Source organism: Hyperolius riggenbachi, chromosome 8 (genome assembly GCF_040937935.1).
Source record: "Hyperolius riggenbachi isolate aHypRig1 chromosome 8, aHypRig1.pri, whole genome shotgun sequence".
Taxonomy (NCBI): domain Eukaryota; kingdom Metazoa; phylum Chordata; class Amphibia; order Anura; family Hyperoliidae; genus Hyperolius; species Hyperolius riggenbachi.
Window position 1 is genome coordinate 57536818 of NC_090653.1, and position 26851 is coordinate 57563668.

A 26851-nucleotide genomic window follows, 5' to 3' on the forward strand; every position below is an offset into this window, starting at 1 on the left:
ACAGTAATTTGTTCATCAAAATGTCAAGATACGATGAAAACGATTTCACAATATGCTAATCAAAATAAGCTAATGGACTTTTCGCCTGGCCACGTGAAATACATAAGTGTCATACGTCTGTGGGTGGGAAGAGCACCTTCAGAGAGAGAACACCACCTTAGCAGGTCCAATATATCAATGTACGGTAATAATGATAGGTTTAGCTACATAACGAAATAGCAATAGCGAATAGATGATGATGACACAGGGTTAGAGTGGTGAGACTGTTTTGTTGGTATTTCTGCCAGGATAGGTGTGTTTCCGAAGCTTTAAATAAGCTGTGCAGGAGGAGACGAGAGATATAATAATTATCCTCTCTCTGAAGCAGCAGGCCACGCGTCTTACAGGATGAAGGTTCCAAGGATGTTACCTGTAGCTCTGATGCTGTCACTTCTCTGCCTCTGGGCACCAGGTGAGCTGTGCAGGTGTCTGGGGAATGCTTGGATACTCAGCATCTGATGGTTACTGTATCAGGTTATTCCCCCATCAGGAGACGGGATGTTTATGGAACTTTCTCAGTTTTGCAAAATTCTGATTCCTGGACCTTCGGAAGCTCTGTCTGGTTGTGCTAATGGAAAATGTAGTACAGTTTGCAGCTCCTATAATGTTAGGAAGGCCATTGATGTTGGAGGGGTTGTGATTGATTATTATTAATATTACGGGGGTCATCTGGAATGGAACAGCAGTTTTCATTTAAGCAGTTAAGGAAGCATTTTGTCAACTTTATTTTTCACACAACTGTACCTCCTTTATTTAATCATTTAACATAATTTTTACATGGTTTTCAATGGCTTTGTTGTATTGCCATATGGCCCCTTTTACACTTAATCAGTTGGTATGCGTTAGTGTGCGTTAGTATGCGTTAGTACGCGTTAGTGCGCATCGGTACGCGTTATTTCCATGGCAGTGCATTGGGAAGAAGATTTCAGTTAAAACGCGTTAAGTGTGAAAGGTGCCATAGGAAAACATGGGACTTACTTTGAAAATCAGTTTTCTTTCCGTTTTAACTGAGAGCAACTGATTAAGTGTAAAAGGGGCCTAACACTCCCAGTATATGGACTGAAGGAATTGAGGAGGAAGGAGTGACATCTTAATGCTGTTGAATAAACTGTTGCCAGCGTTCTGCAGTCATTTGACAAGTGGTGCAGGGAGAGATGAGATGCAAGCTAAATTACACTGAAAAAATACCTTGTGAGACAGATAAAAGAAAATGGCTGGTACTTACTGGATGACCCTCATACTATTATTATTAGTTCTTCTGCTGCTACTACTAGCGTATTTTTTGGACTATACCTAGGTTTAGAGGACAAAAACCAGGGGAAAAATATATATATACTAAACCTGGTGCATCCATGGTGAAGGTGCATCTTGTGGATTATGGCCTCTTTGTACCTGATTCCCCTTTGTACCTCCTCTGTGCACCTTGTGTCTTCCTGTGTCCCCATGTGTCTGCCTCTGTCCACCTTGTGTCCTCCTCTATGCCCCTTTGTGTCCCCTTGTGTCGTCCTCTATGCCGCTTTGTGTCCCCCTGTGTCCTTCTCTGCATGGGCACAGTACAGGTCCCAACATTGTGATGGGTTAGAGGTTCTTATTGGCAGCATTGGCAGGCGTTCACAAGTCAGGAACTCCCTGCATTTGGACTATAAGACACAGTGGCCTCAATTCACTAAGCTTTATCAAACACTTTATCAAACATTTGATAATTTACCTCATGGGTAAAATCTAATTTTGAATTCACAAAGGTGTTATAGATAGATTGAACGTTTTATCAATAAAGCATTCGATAAATATATAACACCTTATTGAATTCAAAATGAGATTTTACCCATGAGGTAAATTATCAAACGTTTGATAAAGTGTTTGATAAACGTTTGATAATGCTCCGTGAATTGAGGCCAGTGACTTTTTTTCCCCCAAAAAAGAGAGAAAAAGTGAGTTTTATAGTCCAAAAAATAGAGTGCTTCTTTTATTTAGCATTACCCCAAGATATTCCTGTGGCATTGAGCAGAGTAAGATAGGCATATAATACATAATGGCAAGCTAATCAGCTTTCCCACAATGGCTTTAGTGGAGACTTTGGATTGTGAGCTCCACTGGGCAACACGGTTAGTGTTGTGAAACACATGATGCACTCTGTAAAGTGTAGAGAAAAATAGGTTCATGGTCTCCATCTCTGTGTATGTCTATGGCAGTTCGCCAGATTCGCCTGTTCACAAACGTTTGCAGAAAATTTGTGTTAGCGAACCGCCAATTTCATGTTCGCTACATCACTATTTCATATTATTTTATGACCTACGTTTTAGCACTTTTTTTTAATTGCTAAGTACCGAAAAGTTATTTTTAGATAAGATGAAAAATTCCTGGGTGAAAACTTAGGAGAACAAGTTGATTGGATAAGAGCCTTTGTTGATGATGTATGTTTTTAGTGTGTAAAAACAGGTGCACTGCATACATGTCTAAGCAAGAGTCACTTTTTCAACCTAATGTTTACGATAATCTTCCAATTAGCAGTAATTAATCTACAATGACTTTATTAATGTACAATTACTTTATCAAGATCTTATCAAGATTGTGTTATCCTTACAATTATTATAACTGGTTTACTGGAAATCTCTGTGCCTCTTAGCTTATATCATATGCCTGATAAGATCTGCCAACACCCTCACTAGAGAGGGATAATAAGATGCTAATAAGGGATCAGCCTGAGCTGCCTGTATGAAAAGGGCGCCTCCATAGACATCAGTGTTATTTCTGGAAATATGGGCTACAAGGTGGTGAAAAGGGCGCCCGAGTTTTGATATAGGCTACAAGCGGGCGCCCTTTTGTAGCCCATATTTTTTCAGCTACAAGGTTTTCGGCTACAGTAGGGCGCTCCTTTGTAGCCCATAATGTTTTCGGTTACAGTAGGGTGCCCTTTGTAGCCCATTTTTTCAGCTACAAGGTTTTCGGCTACAGTGGGGCACCCCTTTGTAGCCCATATTTTTTATTCGGCTACAAGGTTTTTGATTCTGCTACAAAAGGGCGCCCCTTTGTAGTCCATATTTTGTATTCAGCTACAAGATTTTTGACTACAAGGTTTTTTATTTTGCTACAAAAAGGCAACCTTTTATAGTCAAGATTTTTGATTTGGGGGTGCAGTGGGGGTTAGGATTAGGCATCACAAGCGGGAGGGGGGGAGGTCTAAGGGCTAGGCACCACTAGGGGAGTCGTAGGGTTAAGCACCACCTGGGAGGTCTTAAGGTTAGGCACCACCTGGGAGGGTCTTAGGGTTAGGCACCACCTGGGGGGTCTTAGGGTTAGACACCACCAGGGGAGTCTTAGGGTTAGGCACCACCTGGGGGTCTTAGGGTTAGACACCACCAGGGGAGTCTTAGGGTTAGGCACCACCAGGGGAGTCTTAGGGTTAGGCACCACCTGGGGAGCCTTAGGGTTAGGCACCACCAGGGGAGTCTTAGGGTTAGGCACCACCAGGGGGGGTTAGGGGAGGGTTCTGTGTGGGAGTAGGGAGAAGTTAGGTCATATTAATTACCAGGGGCTGTCTTAGTGTTAGGCACCACCAGGGAGGGGTTAGGGTTAGGCACCACCAGGGGACTCTTAGGGTTAGGCACCACCAGGGGCTTCTTAGGGTTAGGCACCACCAAGGGGGGGTTAGGATTAGGAGAGGATTCTGTGTGAGAGTAGGGAGAAGTTAGGTCATAGTAATCACTTTTCTCAGCTATATCTAGAGCCCTTTTATAGCTCAACAAATTTTGCCTATAACAGCATCCTTTTTAGACAATAAAACTATATGGCATATATGGGCTACAACAGGTGCCCTTTGTAGCCGAATTTGACATATTTGGGCTTAACCGGACGCCCTTTGTAGCCGAATTTGCAATATATGGGCTACACCAGGTGCCCTTTGTAGCCGAAGTTGTTTTATGGGCTACACCAAGTGCCCTTTGTAGCCAAAGTTGGTATATGGGCCACACCAGGCGCCTTTTTTGTAGCCAAATTTGGCATGTATGGGCTCCACCAGGCGCCCTTTTTTCCAGGTGTCCTTTTCAAATAGACGCGCTAATAACTCTGAAATGTATGCAAACTTAATGTAAATTGTATGCACTTTGGAATTGGTTCAGCCAAATGCGCTTCCTTTCTGATAGTGATTAGCCAAATTCAGAATTACATATATTTTTGCATTAAATTTGCATGAGTTATTAGCAGAGCATTGATGACAATCTCTAACTTCCACGTATACTGGGTGGAGTTCTTCCTTAAAAAAATGTGTTTACATTTAGATTTTAATAGCGTGGAAAGAACCCGGAGCTTTGGAACTAGAAGCCCTGGGATTCGAACCCTTCCCTGCTCTAGAATATTTGTTTTTGTTCCTGTCACTGTCCCTCTTGAACAGTACAGCTGCTCCTCTTTTTCATTTACAGCTTCCTTGAGCCACAGCCCCCCTTCTCCATTTGTTGCCCTACATTTGTAGTCTCCATTTTCCATTTGCAGTCTCCATTTTTTATTTGCATCCTCCTCCTCCTCCAGATGCAGGAATTCCTCTTCCCCTTTGTGGTCATTCCCTAAGGCAGCGGCCAACCAAGGCCTGGTCCACTGTGGCCTTTCCACAAACATGGCCTTAGTCCTGTAAACTTCTGCACAGCTCAGTATCTGGAAATGGTAAATTGGGCCTATTTGTTCATTGTCTACAATACATGCACCGATCAGGAACCACAGCACAGACCCAGAAAGGAAGGTTACAAAAAAGTACACTTGGGTGAATCAAGAACTGTCTCTGACTTGCGCCCCTAAGAGGACATTATACAAGAATCAGGGCAAGGCAGCACAGGACGAGACAGGCAATTATAGTGCCCACTCCCACCTATTAATTTTGATGCCCCATAAACAATAATCTTATCATCATCATGTTTTCCCAGCACCAGTGGTGTAAATGGCGCACTGACAGAAATAGTGGGTTTCAAATAGCGGCAAGTGATTTCATACAGGGATGGTCGTAGTCAGTTAACTTCGCTACACTTGAACTATGCGTAGTTTTGCGCAATTACGCTTTGCCAAACGACGGCTTCGAAATCAAATATTCGCTTCGTATACATTTCGTAGACTACACGTTAAAATACACAATTACGCGTAGTGTGAAGCGTAGTGTATGCGGATGCTTATGCCTGCATGCAGTAAATTTTACGCATGAATTCATCCGGTAAATGCTTATACCTGGAACTCTTCTATGCGTACATTCCTCCTTCCAATGCGTAAATTTGTAAGCATACAATCGTACCGCGGAAATTTAACGGCGAGTAACACATTCGTAGTTCACTACGCAATACACATGTTAACTACGCATAGTGGGCATAAGCTGCGCGTAGCGGTACTCTGCTACGCGTAAATTCGTGAGCGTAGCTTTGAAACGTCACCGACAAACTACGATGCGTAGATGCGAACTATGATGCATACATTCGCACTGGCATACTTTCTGCTCATCCCTGATTTCATAGCAACGTGGGCTTACAGCTACAACAGTTTAATTAGCGTTGCCTTTTTGTAATAACGGTTCATGGACCGAAATATAGTTTTTGGTGCCTCGAAGAGAATTAGCAACTTCTGACACACATTTTCTTCATTACAACCACAATAATACAATATGATTTCCACAGCCACATTTTTCATATTAGTCAACCTAATAACATATTAACATTTCCACGGCCTTCTTGTAGATTCAGGTTAGTGTTAGACAAAGGTATGGGAAGGTTAGTGTGAGGGTTAGGATTGGGAAAGCTATATTTGAAAACTGGTACAGTTACCAATTATCTATTCCTCTGGAATTATTTACTATTTTCATCTGTCCCCATAATTACCCAGGTACTTGCTCAAGTGTAGCTAGCGTTAGGAGTAGGTAGTGGTGGTGGTGGGGGGGGGGGGGGAGATTAGTGTTAGGAACAGGAAGCGGAGAGTTAGTGTGAGTGATAGGATAGGTAAGGCCATAGTATAGTTGCCAATATTCTAACTACTGGCAATAACTTATAATTTTCTACCAAAACTTACGTACGGTGACAAACATAATGTGTAATTACAATTTCACAAAACTTAGAGTAATTTTCGTTATTATGATCATAATAAAAAAATCATAAAAATGAAAAATTACATGACATTTTGCTTAATTACATCCATACAGTACAAAAATGTATCGTTTATGTAATTATGATCATTTTCGGGCTGAATTTTTGTGTAGAACACGAAATTACGATCTTGTGTTACACGGCCGTAATTTCCATAATTATGTGTAAAACATGGAATTATGATTTTGTGTTACCCGTAGCTTCATGTAAAAAAAGAAATTTCCATTTCTTTTTTCCGTAATTCTGATAAATTATGGACTTATGATTGAAACAGAATATTACGATTTAATGCAAAATTACGAAATATGAAATTTAATGTCGTAATTGCAAATTTTGTGTCATAATTACGAAAACAGGACATTTATGTTCATCACTGCTTACACAGGCCCCAAAATTACAGATAAGAAATCTAGCCGCAACACAACATTTCTGTAACAACTACATTTTGTTTTCACCTGGTGCACAACATTGCCGATACATCTAAATTTCGTTTTCCCCAACCATGCTGCTTTTCCGATACAACCTCACTTCGTTTTCATTTCCTGGTTATTATATATACACGCACATAAACCTATAAGGACAGATAGTTTAGTTTTAAACTAAAAATTGAAGAACTTAATGGAAACAATTTATTATAATATCTGGTTATTATAGGGCCAGACAGGGCTGGTTCTAGCTAAAATGGGGCCCCGGGGAAAAAATAATCTGGGGCCCCAGACACCGATACCCACCACAACACACCCAAACCTCCCCCCCTACCCCCGCGCAGCTGCCGCTGGCCAGACTCCCCCCCCCCCTCGCTCGCTCCCCCCTTTCCCCCCGCATGCTGCCCCCCCCCCCCGCAGTGTAATTAAGGCAGTGGGAGGCAGACACACTTACCTTCAGAAGGATCCATGCTCCCGTCTGTCTCCCCTGTAGTGCTTGCCCTTCACTTCCTGCTTCTCCATTCAGGCATTAGAGGCCAAATGGATTAGCAGGAACTGCAAAACAATCACTACAGGGGAGGCAGACAGGAGCTGCACTGCCTGAATCGTTCGGGAGGTGAGTGTGTCTGTCTCCCACTGCCTTTATTACGCTGCGGGGTGGGGAGGAGCGTACGGGGGGTGGAGAGATCGAACTGGGGGGGGGGGGATCTCGTCGGAAGGCAGCTGCAGGGGAATCTGGCCAGCCCGTCAGCCAAATGATTTAAGGCAAAGGGGCACACTTTGGGGCTCCTATAGATGTGGGGGCCCTGGGGCAACTGCCCCCCTTTGCCTCTATGGAAGAACCGGCCCTGGGGCCAGATTTACCATAAGGCACTGTAGACACGAGCCTGATGATGGAAAGGCGGCCCACTCCCCTCAATGAGTGCCTCCCTCCTTCCCTATGCAGAGTCCTGATGAGAGTGTAAATAAGAGATTACTCAACCTGCTCTGGGCAATCAACTGATGAGATCTCCCTTCAGACAGGGGCACCTCTAGCTACCTGATACTTGCGGACACTTCTAGCTATTTCATATTGAGGTTCCTTTAGATACTTAATACTCGAGGGCAACTCTAGCCACTTAATGTTGAGGGTACGTCTGGCTAACTAATACTAAGGGGCACCTGTAGCTACCTATGACGGGCAAGGGAAGTAAGGGAGAAGTGACAGCTGGGCCAGCCAACACACTTGCAGTGCGGTTCGGCAGAGGGTTGTAGATTCCTAGAGGGCAAAGTCTAAGGTGCCAGTACATCTGTGCCTATAGGCTTTTCTGAAGTAAATCCGGGCCTGGGTCATTGGATCTGAAACTGACCACATTCACAGAGGTGCCAAGCTCGTATTGGACCCCTAGCTGTGAGATACTCCTGTTTATTGCCTGAAGAAATGGGGCTTTTTCCTGTGAAACACATTGCTATTAGTTTCTAGGAGTATGTGAACAAATTGTGTCTACCTCAATTGACAGCATCATGTCTGTTTTGGGTTGGTCGGTCCACCACCGCCTCCCGAACCTTTTAAACGATTTTAGCGAATTTTATCCTTTTGGCGCCTCTGTACTCCTCTACATATCAAGATATCCACCCCTGGTGGAGGGCTGTTACACCCTTTTCTTCTTCTATCCACAGAGAGCGACATCTTAGTCCTGAGTGGGGACAGGCCTAAACTCCCCACCTGCCTATACAGTGGTTACCTCAGAGGTAACCCAGGTTTGTAAGTATACTACTTACGTTTCAATATTACTCCTCTTTTCCAATACATATTATACTATATTGGGCTCTCGGTTTTCTGCTTCACATTCAAAGCTTTACTATACTATTTCTGACTGGAGATATACATTATTTTCCTTTACATTCCAATATTTAAAACAACAGTCATCCTTACGAATACCCATGCACTTGATGAGTGGGTGAGACTTTATAGAGATTTAATAATACGGGACTTCTATTCTTTGACCCACATTTATAAATATACCGGTGAAGCTTAACTTTAAATAAGCCTCATATTAACCCGACAAAGAATTCTAAACTGTTAAATTACATGTATGACACTTGCCAGTGTTGTGCCATCAAGTCAGTGGCAGCTTCTGACAGTCCTTTGGATAGCTGTCCCGTAGCTAGAGCCCGATTTCTGGAAAGACCACAAAGGCCCGGGCTTTGGGTAGCTCAGAATCAGAATCAGAATCGTTTATTTCGCCAAGCATAACAGGGTTATACCCGGAATTGGATTTGGCACAATACATTGCTCAAAAAAAGAAGACATACATAAAGGGTACACAGCATGCAGGAACATCAAGCAGAGGAACAACGATAACCATTTACAGTGTTCGTTCATGACAGATCATCCTGTGGTTCCTGTCCGCCCACAGATCCTGTCTTACGTAGAGTTAGTCAGACTTGAGGGACGGACAGATCGATTCAGCAGTGTCACAGCTCGGATCGTGATCCGTGATGGGGTTGTAGTGCTGATGGGAGTATTTGGAGGGAGTTTAGGAGGCTGACAGCCGAGGGGAAGAATGCGTTCATGTGCCTCGCAGTCCTTGTTGAGATGGCCCGAAGCCTCCGGCCCAATGGGAGCAGATTAAAATAACGGTTTCCTGGGTGGGAACGGTCATTTGCGATCCTCAGTGCCCTAGATTGCAGCCTTCAGTTGTGTAGGTGAGCAAGTGAGGGGAGGGGTCTCCCAATAATCCTCTCCGCCGTCCTGATGACCCTCTGTAGTTTGCACTTGTCGTTATCGTTGGCGCAGTTATGCCAGACCAGGGCACCTGAACATGAAAGAGGGGCTGCAACGTATGAAAGAGAAGAGGAGGCCTAAAAATGGGGAGCAACGCAAGAAAAGGGGAAATTGATGTCCAAGGGAGCTGTTCATGGAAGAGAGGGGATACAGTACATAGATGTTAAGAGTGAAAGAGCACCGTGGACAGATTTCATGTGGAGAAAAAAAAAAAAACATCTTGCAGCATAATCCTGCACATTTTGTTCATTTTCTCTATAAATTACATTAGCTGCTTTGAAAAACAAATCCCTTTTTTTTCTGCATACAAACCCAGAAAAATCCAGCAGTGGTCATCCTTGTCTTTTATTTTTTTACACTTTTCAGAAAAATGAAAGACGAGTGCGACCCCTGCCTAAGTGTTAAGATTAAGGTTGGGTGTAGGTGTCAGGTGAGGGTTAATGGTAGGTGTAGATGTAATGTTAAGACATTAACCTGCTGGGCGGTCTGGACGAGCTCAGCTCGTCCAGTACCGCCGGAGCCTGCCGCTCAGGCCCTGCTGGGCCGATTTGGCTCAAATAAAAAGCAGCACACGCAGCCGGCACTTTGCCAGCCGCGTGTGCTGCCTGATCGCCGCCGCTCTGCGGCGATCCGCCGCGAGCAGCGGCGAAAGAGGGTCCCCCCAGCCGCCTGAGCCCAGCGTAGCCGGAACAAAAAGTTCCGGCCAGCGCTAAGGGCTGGATCGGAGGCGGCTGACGTCAGGACGTCGGCTGACGTCGATGACGTCACTCCGCTCGTCGCTATGGCGACGATGTAAGCAAAACAAGGAAGGCCGCTCATTGCGGCCTTCCTTGTTTATTCTGGGCGCCGGAGGCGATCGGAAGAACGCCTCCGGAGCGCCCTCTAGTGGGCTTTCATGCAGCCAACTTTCAGTTGGCTGCATGAAATAGTTTTTTTTTTATTAAAAAAAAACCCTCCCGCAGCCTGCCTGGCGATCTTAATAGAACGCCAGGCAGGTTAAGGTTAGCTTCAGGTAGATGAGGAGAGGAGGATTATGGTTTGGAAAAGGTTAGGGGAGTACATTAGTGTTAAGTTCCTTACTCATAGATATAATACAGAGGTCAGCTGAAATAAGTATATTTTACCAATAAAACAAACTTCTGTAGTAAGAACAATAATCTAAATGGGTCAAATTTATGATCATTTGTTGGTCAAAAAACCTCATGCGTTGGGATGGGTTCTTGCAACTAAGCATCAGGTTAGCATTGCATAGAAATTACAACACTTGGCCTCCTTTCGTCACTCCATTCTCACATGTTCACATTTGTCAGCTGGAACAGGACCAACAGACCGACAGGTCTTGTTCCAGCAGACATTGGCCTCAATTCACTAAGCAGTTTAGACTAGTCTACTGATGGTTTTTAGTCTACTAATGGTTTGATGTAAATCAGTTGCCTCAAGAGGGAATTCACTAATACGGTAATTACAGAATGTTTTAGACCTCTTTTTAGACCTGGTCTAAAACATTCGGTAATTAGGTCAGTAAAGCAAGGAAATGATCAACAAATGCAATTCACAAATGAGTAGCTATGACTCACATCCCCCCCAAAAAAATGAAAAATACACCAGGGCTCATATGTAATTAACTTTTTCTCTTGAGTTGTCTCCTAGGAGATAATTTTTCAGCACTTTGCAATTAAAAAAGTACCAAAAAGTAGGTGAAACGGTAGTATTAATATTATTTCATATAATATTATTTTGAACATCTGATATGATCGCACAGTACCTGACAATTTACTCTACTTCATTTAATGTTCTCACATGACATGCTGCAGCTCAACACAATAGCACACTGGCTGGCTGTTAGTCTGTGACATACAAACTGCTCACCCTCACCCACTTCATTCCTCCTCAATCAGGGCAGCGATGCCATCTCCTCCCTTCTGCTGTGCAAGTTAAATGAAACACTGCTGCTCTCCTGCCTCCCCCCTCCTCACTCACAGTCAGACTCCTCACACGGCACAACAAGCTGCTTTTCCCCAATGATGACCTCTTCACCTCGCTCTCCTCTCGTTTCTCCTCCTAGTCTGGCAGCATTCTGTTAGTGTAAACACAGCACAAACATGCTGCCCCTGTAATCTCTGCACCTGATGCAAATGTTTCACCTTGCTTCATGAGAGAACCGGCCTGATTCCCTCTGATAAAGGGGTCTGTTCTGCAGATCAGGTGTTTTTGTGGCTACACTTGTTATGGGTGTGAAGATTATGTTATGTTTTATTACACTTGCATTGGGCCACAGGCTGTCATTGTCATCTGGGGCAGGCAAAGGAAAGAGTGTAAAATGTAGTGGGCCCCATCAAAGTTTTGCTGGGATCCCCAAGATTTGTAGTTACGCCCCAGTTCTCACCAATTTTGTAATCTACAAAGCAACCATGACTCTCTGAAGCCTTGTTGTCAAAACCCATGTCACAGGCAAGGATGCATACTATACATAGAAGGAAAGCCGATTCTGAGAAATTCATATGCAGTTGCACCTCACTGTCTCTTGTTTAAATTGATCAGTCAGTATTTTTAGAAAGTGATCAATCAACCCTCAGTGAAATTCATTGAATTGCATAAATATTGATGAGAGGTACGTTTATAAGGAAGGAAGAAGGCAAAGGAACACTTCTAGAATTATTAAGTGACCTATTTCAGCTAATGGATCAGTGTGGATTGTTAGATCATACTCCTCCCTTATCTTCCTGAGTTAATTATGGTGAATTGTATACCAATTAAAACAATTAATTACTTATTTGTGAGATCTCAACAATATGAAGTGTTATCGAAACTCAACTGAAGGACTGTAATGATCCGCTCAGCTGTCTGCACAGGCAGACAGCTGTTTGACCATTCCTTAAGTCTGAGGGCTGCAGGTCTCTGGAAAAGAGACCTGTCATTGCTTTGCAGGTTTCAGACTTGCTCTGCCACTGAGGAATTTGCATACACTTGTCATGCAACTTGCCTAGCCGCCTCCTTTGAAGGCTTGCAGTATAAATGGAAAAAGGAGGGTACGGGGGGAACAGTAAATTCGGGCGCCTGAGGCTAGTGGACAAATCGGGCGCCGCCATTCACTCCTATAATAAATATCGTTTAATGGGCGCCCGATAGGAAAAAAGGGCGCCGGAGAAAAATAACGTTTTAAAAGCGGCGCCCGGAGACTTAATGTTTTATTACTGCTTCTCATGATTACACATTATTTAATGATTTATGCATTTTTAAATATTATTTTTAAACGAAAAACAGTACAATATTTTTTTTCAAACATTATTTTTAAACGAAAAACAGTACCTTTTTTTTTTACATTATTTTTAAACGAAAAAACAAACAGGGGGGTCTTAGGTTTAGGCACCAACAGGGGGGTCTTAGGTTTAGGCACCAACAGGGGGGTCTTATGTTTAGGCACCAACAGGGGGTCTTAGGTTTAGGCACCAAAAGGGGGGTCTTAGGTTTAGGCACCAACAGGGGGGTCTTAGGTTTAGGCACCAACAGGGGGTCTTAGGTTTAGGCACCAACAGGGGGGTCTTAGGTTTAGGCACCAACAGGGGGGTCTTAGGTTTAGGCACCAACAGGGGGGTCTTAGGTTTAGGCACTAACAGGGGGGTCTTAGGTTTAGGCACTAACAGGGGGGTCTAGGGGTTAGGGGTAGGTACAGGGAGGGTTACTTAGGCACCAACAGGGGGGGTCTTAGGTTTAGGCATCAACAGGGGGGTCTAGGGGTTAGGGGTAGGTACAGGGAGGGTTACTTAGTAATTTTTTTTTTAAACGTTATTATACGTTTTACTATTTAAACGAAAGATTAACGTTTTTTACAATTGCCGATTTAATGCACATTATTTAATGATTTATAACTTTATAAAACATTAATTTTAAACGAAATACAGTACAATACATTTTTAAACGTTATCCATGCTTATCGTTAAAAACCCGGCGCCCTTTTTTCCCAGCGCCCCTTTTTAACGTACGCGGGTACGGGATATCATAAACCTCTCATATGGCCTGTCTCACCCATAAAGAATAATACTATACAAAAGAAGGATACAGGGAGCGCTAGGCTAGTTACAAAATTAGTACAAATGTTATTGAAAAACTACAAATAACACTCATTCAATCCCCCTTTAAAAACAAACAGAAGGACATGAGCCTAAAATATGCAGAACCCTGTGTAGTAGCACATGGGCCCAAAGAACTGTTTGAAAAAAAAATTGATGATTGACATGTCAGTCTAATTTTTTGGATATAGGAGTGCACTCCTGAGAGGACTAATAGGGTTCTGCATATTTTAGGCTCATGGCCTTCTGTTTGTTTTTAAAGGGGGATTGAATGAGTGTTATTTGTAGTTTTTCAATAAAATTTGTACTAATTTTGTAACTAGCCTAGCGCTCCCTGTATCCTTCTCTTGCAGTATGAATACCATGTTCTCCCAGGATCCTTTGCTGGTCATGATGGTTTGTTACTGCTAAAACACTCCTGGAGTGTCAGCCTTGCTATTGTTTGCTAAAAGATTATCTTAGAGTTTTCTGGGGACTGCACTAGGCTTTCCTTCTAGTGCAGTCAGGTTGTATTATTTGTATTGCCTTGTTCTCCCTCTCTGTCTCGATTGCCTTGTCGCCAGCGGCGGTCGACAGGGAATTGTTCTGTCTGTCTGGGAGTGTAGGCCAGAGCTGCGGTTGCTACTGGCTGCTCCATCTGTATGGATTGCATTCGCCCTAGTGGTAGTGGCAGTGCTTCCTTCTGTGTTCTGTCTTAAGAGTGCTAGCCAGAGCTGCGGTTGCTACTGGTTACTCCTTCTGTCTGTCTTGCCGTGTGGATCGCACTCGCTCTGGTGGAAAGAGCAGTGGATCCTGCTAGCTCTGTTTCTCTACTTGGTTCACACTTGCTCTGGTGGAAAAGAGCAGTGGATCCTGCTAGTTCTGTTTCTGCACTTGGATCACACTTGCTCTGGTGGAAAAGAGCAGTGGATCCTGCTAGCTCTGTTTCTCTACTTGGTTCACACTTGCTCTGGTGGAAAAGAGCAGTGGATCCTGCTAGCTCTGTTTCTCTACTTGGTTCACACTTGCTATGGTGGAAAAGAGCAGTGGATCCTGCTAGCTCTGTTTCTCTACTTGGTTCACACTTGCTCTGGTGGAAAAGAGCAGTGGATCCTGCTAGCTCTGTTTCTGTACTGGGTTCACACTCGCTCTGGCGGAAAGAGCAGTGGATCCTTCCTGTCCTGTCCCTGAACCCGGATCTCACTCGCTCTGGCGGAAGAACGGTGGATCTTATCTGACCTATTCCTGTTTTCCGTTCGTCTGTCTGTCTGGAGCAAACGCTTGCGGTTGCCTGAGGTAAGGTAGCCGTTTAGCAAGCGTTCCTGTTATTTGTTCATTCGTTAGTCAGGGTGGCGTGCTTGTCTCTGTTGCACTTATCGTGCGGAGACCGCACCGTAAACGCGCTTGTTGCTGTTGCGCCTAACGCGCGGTGACCGCGTTTAGGTATTGCGTTTGTTATTTTCATTGACTTTCTCATTGTATGATATGCTGTGCCTTTCGCTCTGCTCCTGTGTTTAAACCTTTACTCTGTCTTGTGTCACTGTTGGCAATCGACACTCTTGCAATTGCGTTCACACTTTGGTTTTCGCTGTTGTATGTCGACCGTCGCCGGGCGGTGACTAGATAGGTAGACATGCATACATTCTGTCTCTGTGCTCTCTCCCTCGAGAGAAACTATCCTGCTCCGTATTTCCCCATTACGTACAATCCTTTATCTGGCATCTGTGGCTGTGCAGAGGATCTGTTCCTCTGCACTCCACAGCTCCATCTGCTGGTTGGAATTCCTCTCTACGGGTGCATCCGCACCTTAGCCCAGCTCTTATCCAAACGTTTGTGGAGGATTTCCGTGGAGATAATTCCACAGTCGTTACAAGGACCTAATCATAGCTATCTGGCATTGCATCACTTCTGTAAAACTATTTTGTGAAGTGCTTTGCTCTCTTGGATTGCAGGATCTTTGATGATTTATTAAAGAGGGATAGTCAGCCACAAAATTGTCAGGCACAAAAGACTCGCGCCTGCGCAGTAGAGCGGATGCAATCGGGTTTGGCTATTTCAGCCTTAACTCGAATGGAGGAGCCACTAGTGCACCTGCGCAGGATTGCGGTAGGTGAAGGTTCGGGGGGCTGCAGCGATGCATTGCCGGTACATCGGAGTCCAGGGGGAAGCCTCGTTAGGATCCTGAGGCTTCCCCTGCCGAGGTAAGTATCCCCCAGAGTTTTTTTTTTGCAATTACAGATTCTCTTTAAACTGTTTCCTAACTCTTATACCTTATACTCTTAGAGTAGGTTTGCACTTGTTTTAAAATCATATCTGTTTTTAAATCCGGATTTGCATGATTTTCACGAACCGCACATGGATCCCGATACACGGAGGGGTACTGAAGGGCAGTAGGAGAGCTGATCCCCCTCTACACAGGCAGCTTTCGACACAGAAACTGAACCGTTTTCTGTGACCCAGCCTGTGGGTGGGGAGGGGGCCGCCATGCTGGAGGTGGTAGCAGGAAGAACGGGGGGGGGGGGGTCAGCAGTCGGTGGGGGGGGTCGCACCACCCTCCCTCACCTGGCTCCCCCTCTAACTTCTTTGCGCAAAATGTGTTCCAATGTATGTAGGTGGCGAGCGGGGAGCTTACCTTCTTTACTTCCTCCTCTCGACGCATCACTTCCTGCAATGCCGCCCTCCGAAGTACATTTGAACAACTTTTGCGTAAATTAGCTGGAGGGGGAGTAGGGACGGGGGACCCAGGTTAGGGGGGGCGCGACCCCCCTCCCCGCCGACTGCTGACCCCCCCGTCCTGGCAGCTTTCCCCTCCAGCCCCCTACCCACCCACAGGCTGGTCATACGTTTCCATGGACACGGGTACGTATGCTTTAATTACATTAAAAAAAGGAAAAACGGAGGAAAAATATAATTTCACCAAATTGGATCCGTTTGAAGCGGATCCGATCTGCTACGGACAAGTGAGGACCTAGCCTTATACTCTTATATCTCTCTGACACTGCAGCTGTCCTTGGCAGGCTTTGGGGCTCCATATCAATAGAGTGCTTGGGGCCCCATATAAAACTTTCAGCGGGGCCCCAAGCTCTTGGTTGCGCCAGTGAGTGTGAACAGCGCACTGGCACCAAAAATGCCAAATCCCAGTTACGTTCTGTTCCCTGATTTGCCTATTGCTTAGCAACTATTATTGCAATACACATTACGCCATAGGAATGATAAACTGCTGTCAGTAGTTACTGTAATATCCATTACTGAGAGGTAAATGATAAACCCACATTACAAGTTTATCCAGTTTCTAAAAACAGCTAGTAAAACTCAGAATAAACTTTGTGGCTCTTTAAATTTGTGTTGCGACACTGAGGAATGTGCGCTCTCATAAATGTACAGATGTGTCAGATATTGTTCTTTGGTTTTGTGACCAGGCGGAACAAAGCAAAACGGTGAGCTGGGGTGCCAAGCTGGGCCTCAGGGCGGACAATGAGGTGGATTTACTACGGTTGGGGAACGGTGAATAACATAAACGATCCACCAAAGTATCTGCAATTAGTTAGGTGGCAGTCATTTTTTGGGCCTGGGTCATATCAGGATATAGTAAGGATTTCTGAAAGGTTTGTAAATTAGAGTCTGTGCTATCACAGTCATAATGTGACAACACTCATAGCATGAGCCCATGGTAACTAATACTGGGTCACGACTCACACAGGTACCAGCAATTTAAAGAAGGTAAAGTGTGGTGCTGTTTATCCACTGTCACTTCATTCTATTTGAAGTATCAACAGGATTACTTAACCACTTAAGGACCACAGGCTATTTTTTTACAACTCAGTGCTCTGCAGCCTTTATAGCAGAACAATCTAGCACACAAATGAATTCCCCCCCCCCTTTTCTGCCCACCAACAGAGCTTTCTTTTGGTGGGCTCTGATCGCTGCTGCACGCTTTTTTATTGTTAGTAATTTATTTGTTGTGTTTTGTTTGTTTTTTTAATAAAATTGTATATATATATATATATATATATATATATATATATATATATATATGTTTGTAAATTTCTCCCTAATCCTTCCCTCCCCCTGACAGTCAATCAGGGCAATCCTCTCTCATAGGCTGATGCGATCGGAGCCTCTCCAGTAGAGAACCAAGTGACATGGCTTTCCCAATACAGCACTGCAGTAGATCCCAGCGCTGTACAATGTGAATAGACGGCGGTTACGCTGTCTAACAGTCTCCTAGCAGCAATCGCCACTGGCAGACTGTTGACGGAACGGAGCTCCATCACTCAAGCGGGGATGTGCGCGCATCGAAGTGCGCGATCCCCTGCAATCTCCTCCCCCAGGACTTGATGCCAATCGGCAACACGTGGTCCTGGGGGAGCCACCTTGCAGCCGCCGATAGGCGTTAGGTGGTTGTAAGGTGATTAAGCTGCAGTATAGTAAAACAATCACAAGATGTCACTGTCTGTACAATGCTGCAATGATCTCTATGGTATTGTGATTTCCTGTATGCATTCCGTGTTCCTCTCTGTTCTAAGTGAGCTGCATTGGTGGTGTATGATTTATCTCTTCACGTTTTTCTTCAGTAAAGAGCTCTAACTTGTTATACAGGGTGCCTATCCGCATGAACAGAAAACTCTGCTCCATCAAATTCATCCTCCAAATGCAAACATAGCGAACGCTGTATTTTTTCTGCATTTCAATAAAATCAAATGCACACGTGATGCAATCTGGTTTTCTTGTGATTTCTGTTTTGTTTGTTTGTTTGCTTGTTTGTTTTTTTTTACTGTTGGATTTAGATATTTGACCAATAAAAATTGGATGTGTGTACCAGACGTTTAAGCTTGGTACACATCTTCAATCTTGGTTTACCAATTACACTGCCTCCATGTAGTATGCGGGCCAACAAAATTTGAATACTATGAGCAGATTGAGTAGGTACACTCTCATACTGAGAGTATGAGAGCTCACCTAAACAATCTGTTCATAGTATTCAAAATCTGGTGGCCCGCATACTGCATGGAGGGGGTCGAATTGGCCAATCAAAATTGAAGGGGTGTTCTAGTCTTAAAGTGTACCAGAGATCTAGCAAACATAAGCATATATACTTACCAGGGATTTCCTCTGCCCCCTGACTGGACCAGTTGCGCTCCACATGAGCGGCCTTGGCCCCACATCATCTCGGTCACGCTCCCGCATTCAGGAGCGCTCTACATCTGAGCAGTTACAATCCTTAAATAACTGCGCAGGTACAGAACGCTCCCAGCTACGAGAGTGCGACCAAGGGCACAACCGGTCAGGGCGGATGGAGTAGGTGCCCACTGCCTAAAGGGGGCTGGAGGAAGCACCAGGCAAGTATAAATGTTTATGTTTAATACATCTCAGGGTCCTTTTCCATTAGGAGCATTTGCGATGCTGAATTGCAAAATCGCAAATCGCTAGCGATTTTTAAATCACTAGGGTTTGCTAAATAACATAGGAATCGCGGTAGGTATTTTCCACTACCGCAATTCGATTTCTTCCAAAGCCCAATCGCGATGCGGAGTGATTTTTACAGCAATTTTACTATGCTATGCATTGCATAGCAAGATTGTGACTGCAATCGCAGAAAAAAATTAGGGACTTGCTGAATCGCAATCGCTAGTGTTTACCGCAAGTGCTAGCGATTGCTAGTGAAAAAGGGCCCTCAGGTTGTCTTTAGAGGACAACTGAAGTGAGAAGCATATGGAGGCTGCCATATTTATTTACTGTTAAGCAATACCAGTTGTCTGGCAGCCCTGCTGATCTATTTTGGCTATAGTGGTGTCTCAATCACACCAGTAACAAGCATGCAGCTAATCTTGTCAGACCTGACAATAATGTCAGAAACATCTGATCTGCTGCATGCTTGTTCAGGGTCTATGGCTAAAAGTATCAGAGGCAGAGGATCAGCAGGACAGCCAGGCAACTGGTATTGCTTATAAGGAAATAAATATGACAGCTAGAGATGCTCAAATCTGACCTTGGATGAAATCCGGATAGTTGTTATCCGGATTTTATCCTGTTAAATCAAATCACCTGTGCGGAATGGGTTAATCTTACCTATCTGACGTCAATCTTCCGGGTTGAAGGAGGAAGTGTTTGTACTCATGTGACGCCGGATTGGACCGCATCGTGGGAGGCGCAGAGGGACGGACCTAAGAAGACGTCAGATAGGTAAGATTAACCCCCCGCCCACCACGCACAGGTGATTTGATTTAACAGGATGAAATCCAGATAACAACTATCCAGATTTCATCCAAGATCGGATTTGAGCATCTCTAATAGCAGCCTCCATATTCCACTCACTTCAATTGTCCTTTAAAGGGACACTGTAGGGGGGGCAGGGGAAAATGAGTTGTTCTAATGGTTCCCCACAGACATCCTGTGCCCGCACAGCCACTCCCCAATGCTCCGGCCCCGCCTCTGGTTCACTTCTGGAATTTCAGACTTTAAAGTCTGAAAACCACTGCGCCTGTGTTGCCGTGTCCTCACTCCCGCTGATGGCACCAGGAGCGTACTGCGTAGGCCCAGTTTGGTCTGTGCCTGCGCCGTGCGCTCCTGGTGACATCAAAGGAAGCGAGGACACGACAGTGAACCGGAGGCGGGGCCGGAGCATCGGTGAGTGGCTGCGCGGGCACAGGAGGTCTGTGGGGGACCCTTAGAACCCCCGGGTAACATCAACTCATTTTCCCCCGACCCCCCTACAGTATCCCTTTAAGTCTTATCTGGAATTTTGAGATAACATTTAGATGTTAACTTCCAGGTGATACTCCTGCTTTCCATATAGGATCCTTTCTAAGATTTTACCGGTCCCAGTAATATATATGCAGTATATCATGCTGTTAGAAGCAGGGTGTAAACCTCTGGAAATTATAGGCAATCCCAGTTCTGAGACGTGAATCATTCCTAAGCATCAGCCAATAAATTTAACATTTCAAGATTTTTTTTTTTTCTTTGGAAGCGGTCTGGCTGAGATCCCTTCCCTCTATACGTATTTATTGTCCTGCGTCTGCCAGATGTTGCAGCTGTTTGGATTAGTCTTAGTGCAGCCAGACGGGGTGGGTGGAGCCCAGCATAACATGAGGTACATCTCTCACACCTCTGTGCTGTCCCATCCCACAGCAGCCACAGGCTCAGACCGCACAATAGTTACACCCTGGGTGGGATGCTTAGATTCATGGATAATATTTAAACCCTCATATTATATGTTATCTTGCATTATTCTAACTGTATTTCATTTCTTTGTCTTGCAGCCATCATTTCTGCTCAGTCCACCTCAACAGGTCAGACTCCGAACATCTGCCATCCATTATTTGAGCTCTGTAAAGTTGTATGTGAATGTTTTATGAAAACTGTATGGCTTCCTTGATGTTTAAGGGAAACTCCAACCTTTTTTGCAAAAAGAGAAACTATGCAAAGCGAAATCAACTTGTAAACTTCAATTTTATTTTATTTTAGGATTTTCATATGTATTGTAATGAAGAAATTTAGTCCATAAAGGTTTATCATGCTGTGGTTAGTCTTTTAGAGCTGATAGAAAGTACTGAATTTAGGTCCGCGATAAAATATGAAAAAAAACAGGCTCGGGAACACGTTAGCTAGAATCTATGCCGCATCAGCGGCTCTCTAACTCTGATGTCATGTATATTACGCTGTGGGTTTCCGTAGTGACAAGCCAATCCCAGCCGGTTGCCGCAGACTCGGCTGTGATGTGATAGTCGGGCTTCCTATTATCGGTAGGGAGCCAGTTTCATACTACCAGGTGATCACTGTGAGCCAACCACAGCGATCACAGATGGCAAATTGAAAAAAAAGGATCTGTACCTTAAAGGGAACCTAAAGCAAGAAAAAAAAAAAAAGTTAAACTTACCTGGGGCTTCTACTAGCCCCCTTCAGCCACCCTGCGCCCGTGCTGTCACTGCGCAATGCTTCACTCCCCCGCAGCGGCCCACTTTTGGCCAGACCACTGGGTGAGTTGACAGCCACTCTGCATGTGCAGCCACGTGTGTCATCGATTGTGCACCTGTCGCGAGGAGAGCTCTACACATGTGTAGTAGAGATTTTCATGTCCTGCGCATGCACAGAACTCTCCAGTGTGCGATCAGGAGGCGCGCGGACGCGGGCCACGGATCCAGATAAGAGAGGGGCTGTGCAGGTGACAGGAACGTGGTCACAGGATGGCTGCAGGGGGCTGGTGGAAGACCTAGGTAAGTTAAACTGTTTGGTCCTTTATTTTGTATTTTATTTTTTTGCTACAGGTTTCCATAATGGGTTAAAATAAACAGTAAAATAAAAATAATCAGGGCACAATTATAACTATTTAAAACATGCTACAATACAATCTCTTATCTGTAAAAGCCTCATAATATGAGTCAATGTTGCACTGCCATCTAGTGGCAAAAAAAGGAAATCACAAGAATATTACCTCCACTATAAAACAAACATGTTATAAAACAAGACTACAGTAAAACAGTTTGCATGTCTAAACCCCAAGCATCTAGAAGCAGTAAAAAAAATTGCAAATGCTCCTGCTACTCGCTACACTGCATAAAGGTTTTCTTGCCAATTGGCTGCACTTGCAGTTGAAGAGAGGAAAGAGGAGGGCCCCAAAGCCTCTGATCCCCCCTGCGATGACAGAGGTCGCAGGGGTGATTGCTACGCCCATGATCCGAAGGTCTTAAATAATCTGATAAAAATATCCACTTAGATTCCTTGATAATTATTTATTTTACTTTTTATTTTTTACTACTTCTTTAGTTAAAATGCACAAAATGTATTAAACAATCTAAAAACCATGTTGATGAGCCTCTTTATAAAGGGCTAAATGGTGTGGTCAGTTAAACCTAGTTTTACATTATATACATGTTCATGGTGTAAACTCTCACAAGTATGGTTAGTTCTGCCTTGTCTTGGAGGCTATAATGGCACTCCTGCAAATAAAAGACAAAGAGGCCTCAATTCACGGAGCATTATCAAACGTTTATCAAACACTTTATCAAACGTTTGATAATTTACCTCATGGCTAAAATCTCATTTTAAATTCACCAAGGTGTTACATATTTTTTTTTAACAAATAAGTTTTATTGAGTTTTGCATATTCAAACAATACAATAAAGTACAGAAGAATACAGTATACCACCCCTCCAACCCCCACCCAATAAAACCCACCCATCCCATCTTTGTTTTTCTCTCGCAGCCCCACCCTACCTAGAATTACCATAAGTACATTAAAAAGTGTCTAATCATGCGTATCATAAGCAATACCATGCTTTTTAAGGTGCTCTACCCATGGGATCCAGATGCTGTCGAATTTCAAGGGACAATTTCTCTGGATATAAGTAAGTTTGTAGAGGGGTAAAGTCAAGTTGGTTATTTTTACCCAAGTTGCTACCGAGGGAGCTTCTGCCTGTATCCAATGTAGGATAATAGTTTTCCTGGCAAAATAAGAAAGCATGTCCCATAGGAGTACCAATCTCCTGGACGGTGTAATATCACCCGAGATCCCCAATAAGTGTGTTTTAGGATCAAGAGAGATAGGCCTTTCAAATATCTTTTGGAGTAGGTCATTAACCTGTATCCAGTATTCCTGTATGCGTGGGCAGTTCCATACCATGTGCATGAAGTCTCCTGGGGATTGGTTGCATCTGGGGCATTCATCGGATCTGTCAGAATACATATGTGCCAGCCTGGATGGAGTATAATATATTCTAAATATGAATTTCAGTTGAATAAGTCTATCCTTACAAGATATCAAATACTCCCCTGGGTTTTCTAAAAGATCTCTCCATTCCGACTCCTCTAATGTAGGTATGTCTGCTTTCCAAGCCTGGTATGCATTTTCAACTCTAGGAGTTGAGGTACCCAACAATGTGGCATGAATTTCTGACAGAGGAGAGTCTAGGTGTTTCTGAAGTAAGAGTGTTTCCAACGGGTCAGATTTTAAAGTGATGGGCTTAGGGAACTGTGTTTGAGCAGCATGTCTGAGCTGAATATATCTAAAAAACATTTTACTGTGTAGAGTAAAGTCATTTTTGAGTGAGTTAAATGTAGTTAGATGTCCATCAGTAATTATGTGCTGTAACCATTTGATGCCATGTGAGGCCCATAACACAGGGTCAGGGATACTGCAGAATTGAGGAAGGTGAGGGTTGCACCAGAGAGGGGTAAATGGGGAGTAAATATCTGGTTGTCTGTATTTACGATTAGCTGTTTCCCATACCTTAATAGTAAATACCATAGGTAGTGGGAGATTCGGAAGAGCTCTGCGGCCTCGAAATGGCAGGAGGGAGAGCCCCTCAAGAGACCCCAGCACCGCCGCCTCCAGGGTAGCAGCTGTATTTCTCTCATCTTGGGCAAACCACCACCTAAGAGTGACCAAGGCCGAAGCCCAAAAGTATATTTTAAAGTTAGGGAGTGCCATACCACCCAGAGCAGTAGGGAGCTGGAGTGTGGAAAGGTGTTACATATTTATCGAATGTTTTATCGATAAAACGTTCAACAAATATATAACACCTTAGGCCTCAATTCACGGAGCTTTATCAAACACTTTATGAAACGTTTGATAATTTACCTCATGGCTAAAATCTAATTTTGAATTCACTAAGTTGTTATTTATTTATCGAGTGCTTTACCGATAAAACGTTCAATAAATATATAACACCTTAGTGAATTCAAAATTAGATTTTACCCATGAGGTAAGTTATCAAACGTTTGATAAAGTGTTTGATAAAGCTCCGTGAATTGAGGCCTTAGTGAGATTATACCCATGAGGTAAATCATCAAACGTTTGATAAAGTGTTTGATAAACGTTTGATAATGCTCCGTGAATTGAGGCCAAAAGCTGTGTTACCATAAAAAAAAATGTATTAAAAGTTTGTTGGCTTATACTTAGTATTGCAAAAGTCAGACATTTTTTAGGAATTAGTGTTACACATGCCCCTACCAAAACATTTTCCATAACTGAAATAGCCTATAAGGTCCTGTAATCTAATCAGGTTTTTTTCTGTGTATATGTCACATTGGTAGGTACATTAGGAACCTTAATTTGATTGGTCCTGATAATTATGCAAATTTGTGCAGTTTCTGAATAAACACAGGGATGGTCGTAGTCAGCCAACTTCGCTACGCTTGAACTACGCGTAGTTTTACGCAATTACGCTTCGCCAAACTACGGCTTCGAAATCAAATATTCGATTAGTATGCATTTCATAGACTACGCGTTAAAATACGCAATTACGCGTAGTGCGAAGCATAGTGTATGCGGGTGCTTATGCCCGTATGCAGAACATTTTACGCATTCATTCCTTTGAATCTGCCTCTACTGGGAACTCTTCTATGCGTACATTCCCCTTTCCAATGCGTAAATTTGTAAGCATACAATCATTCGTGGAAAATTAGATGCATTCGTAGTTCACTACGGGCTCTTTCGCACCAAAACCCATTTTCAGCATTTTAACGCAAGTCTATACTTTGCGTTAACCAGGGTAAAAGGAAAGTCCATAGACTTTCATTTTACCTTTCATACCCGACGCTGCATATTGATGCGATTTAAACAGCAGCGCAGGCAGGGGCAGCCCAAATGAGCCCATGTAATACTATGCGGCGCAGTAGTGCAGCATGGTGTAGGAGGGGATAAAAGAGTCAGGCGTATTCAGACACTTTCATCAGAAGGGCCTGACGCTGTGCCAGATAATAGCCAAGAGAGGCATGGCCAACATTAGGAGCTGAGGAGGAAGGTCCACTGTTGGACCAAGTCCAATGGTGAATTGAGAAGGGTTTACGGTCAGGTGTAGCAATGACGATTCTGAGTAAGGGTGAGTGGGAACAGTTTTGCAAAATGCCAAACTGTCCGAATATGTACGGGGTGCGAGGCGTTGCAAAAGGGGATTACTTGCTTATGTCTCTTCCTCTCGCAGTTGCACTGCATGCTGTTTGCTGTCTTCCCGACACTTCCACCTTCACCGCCAACTTCCAATGAGTGTCGTCTAGCACATCAGTGGGAGGCAGTGACATAGACAAGTTACTCCTTCAGCCACAAACCTTGCTTCCATACATCTTTAATAAATGCCTCTGAATATAACACTATCCTGTATCTTCATATGTATAAATGTAAATGTATTCACATCTTATCATTATTCAACAGCAACAACTGTGTCCACTCCAACAAGTACAGGTCAGTGATTTTTTTTTGTATGTCTTTCAAGTAGACTGCTATTGTCCAATCTTCTTGCCAAGGTAATGGTGGGTGTGGGGAACTGTTTCAACAAGGAAAGCGGGGGGGAAGGGGGGGGGGCTGTAGCAAAAAGCATGTGCTAATGGGGACCATGGCATCTGTTTTTGCAGATTTACCTATATCTGTAAACTTCAGGGCGTTCTTAGTAATTTAAAGTTGAGAGATGATCTTTAATGCCACACCTGAACATACTGTAGTCTTAAAGTGAACCTCCGGACTAAAAATCTACTCAGCAGAACTGAAAAGGCTTGGTGTTTCTTTAACAGTTTCAGAGCATCAGAACTTTGTTTTTCTTACCAAAGCATCATTTTTAGCTGCATTTTTAGCTAAGCTCCGCCCATCAAAGAAAACTGCCCGGGCTTTTTTTTTCCCTGATGCTGTGCAGAGCATGATGGAATTTCCTTTGTTATTCACGTTGCTTAGCAACTGGGAGGGGTGATCAGCACATAGGAGAGTTGGAACTGTGTCTCATGCTCCCTGACACCTCCTTTCAACCAAAAAGATGGCTGTCCTCATGAAATCAAACATTTGCCAGGGTGGGTAAGAGATTATATTACCTATTTATTGTAATTAACATAACTAATGTAACTTAATGACAGTATGTTTGTTTAGGCTGAAGTTCCTCTTTAATCTTCATATGTATCAATATTTATGTCTTCATCAGGTTCAACAGTTTTCACTTCAACAAGCACAGGTCAGTGCATAATTGTTTCTATTTCAGCTAAAACCTTATTTTCAGCTTTTTGCTCAGGCAGGTAAGGGAAAAGGAAGAAGAAACAGTTTGTGCTTCTGAGGACAGGTTAAAGGAAATATCCAGGGAGGGAAAAAAAGGACACTTACTTACCTGGGGCTTCCTCCAGCCCCTTGCAGCCAACATGTTCCTTGTAGCAGCTCCGCTTCCAGCCCCCGGCCCGGGGTCCCTGCCGGTGCAGAGGCCGACCTTGCGAGGTTGTCCTCTACTGCCGCTGTCAATCACTCGCACATGGTGTGGAGTGTATTGCGCAGGCCCCAGGTAAGTAAATGTCTTTTTTTTTTCATCCCTGGACATTCCCCTAATGCCTCTACTCAAAAAGAATTTGCTTGTAATGGGTTCAGGTCAGGGCCACTACAATAACAGACATTACAGGATACTCTCCGACCACTACTCTACTATCAAGTTGAGTGACCACTACCATATTGCAGGAAGCTAAGTGGCCACTCCAACTGGGAGCCAGCGGTGC

General features: G+C 43.9%; 1 long non-coding RNA gene across 1 annotated transcript; it reads left to right on the forward strand.

The window, feature by feature from the left end:
* The first annotated feature begins 357 nt into the window (after window positions 1-357).
* Window positions 358-25572, forward strand: LOC137528167 (uncharacterized). The gene is made up of 3 exons (XR_011023305.1): window positions 358-451; window positions 20653-20682; window positions 25542-25572. It is a non-coding gene; the product is annotated as an uncharacterized lncRNA (long non-coding RNA).
* Window positions 25573-26851: the final 1279 nt, after the last annotated feature.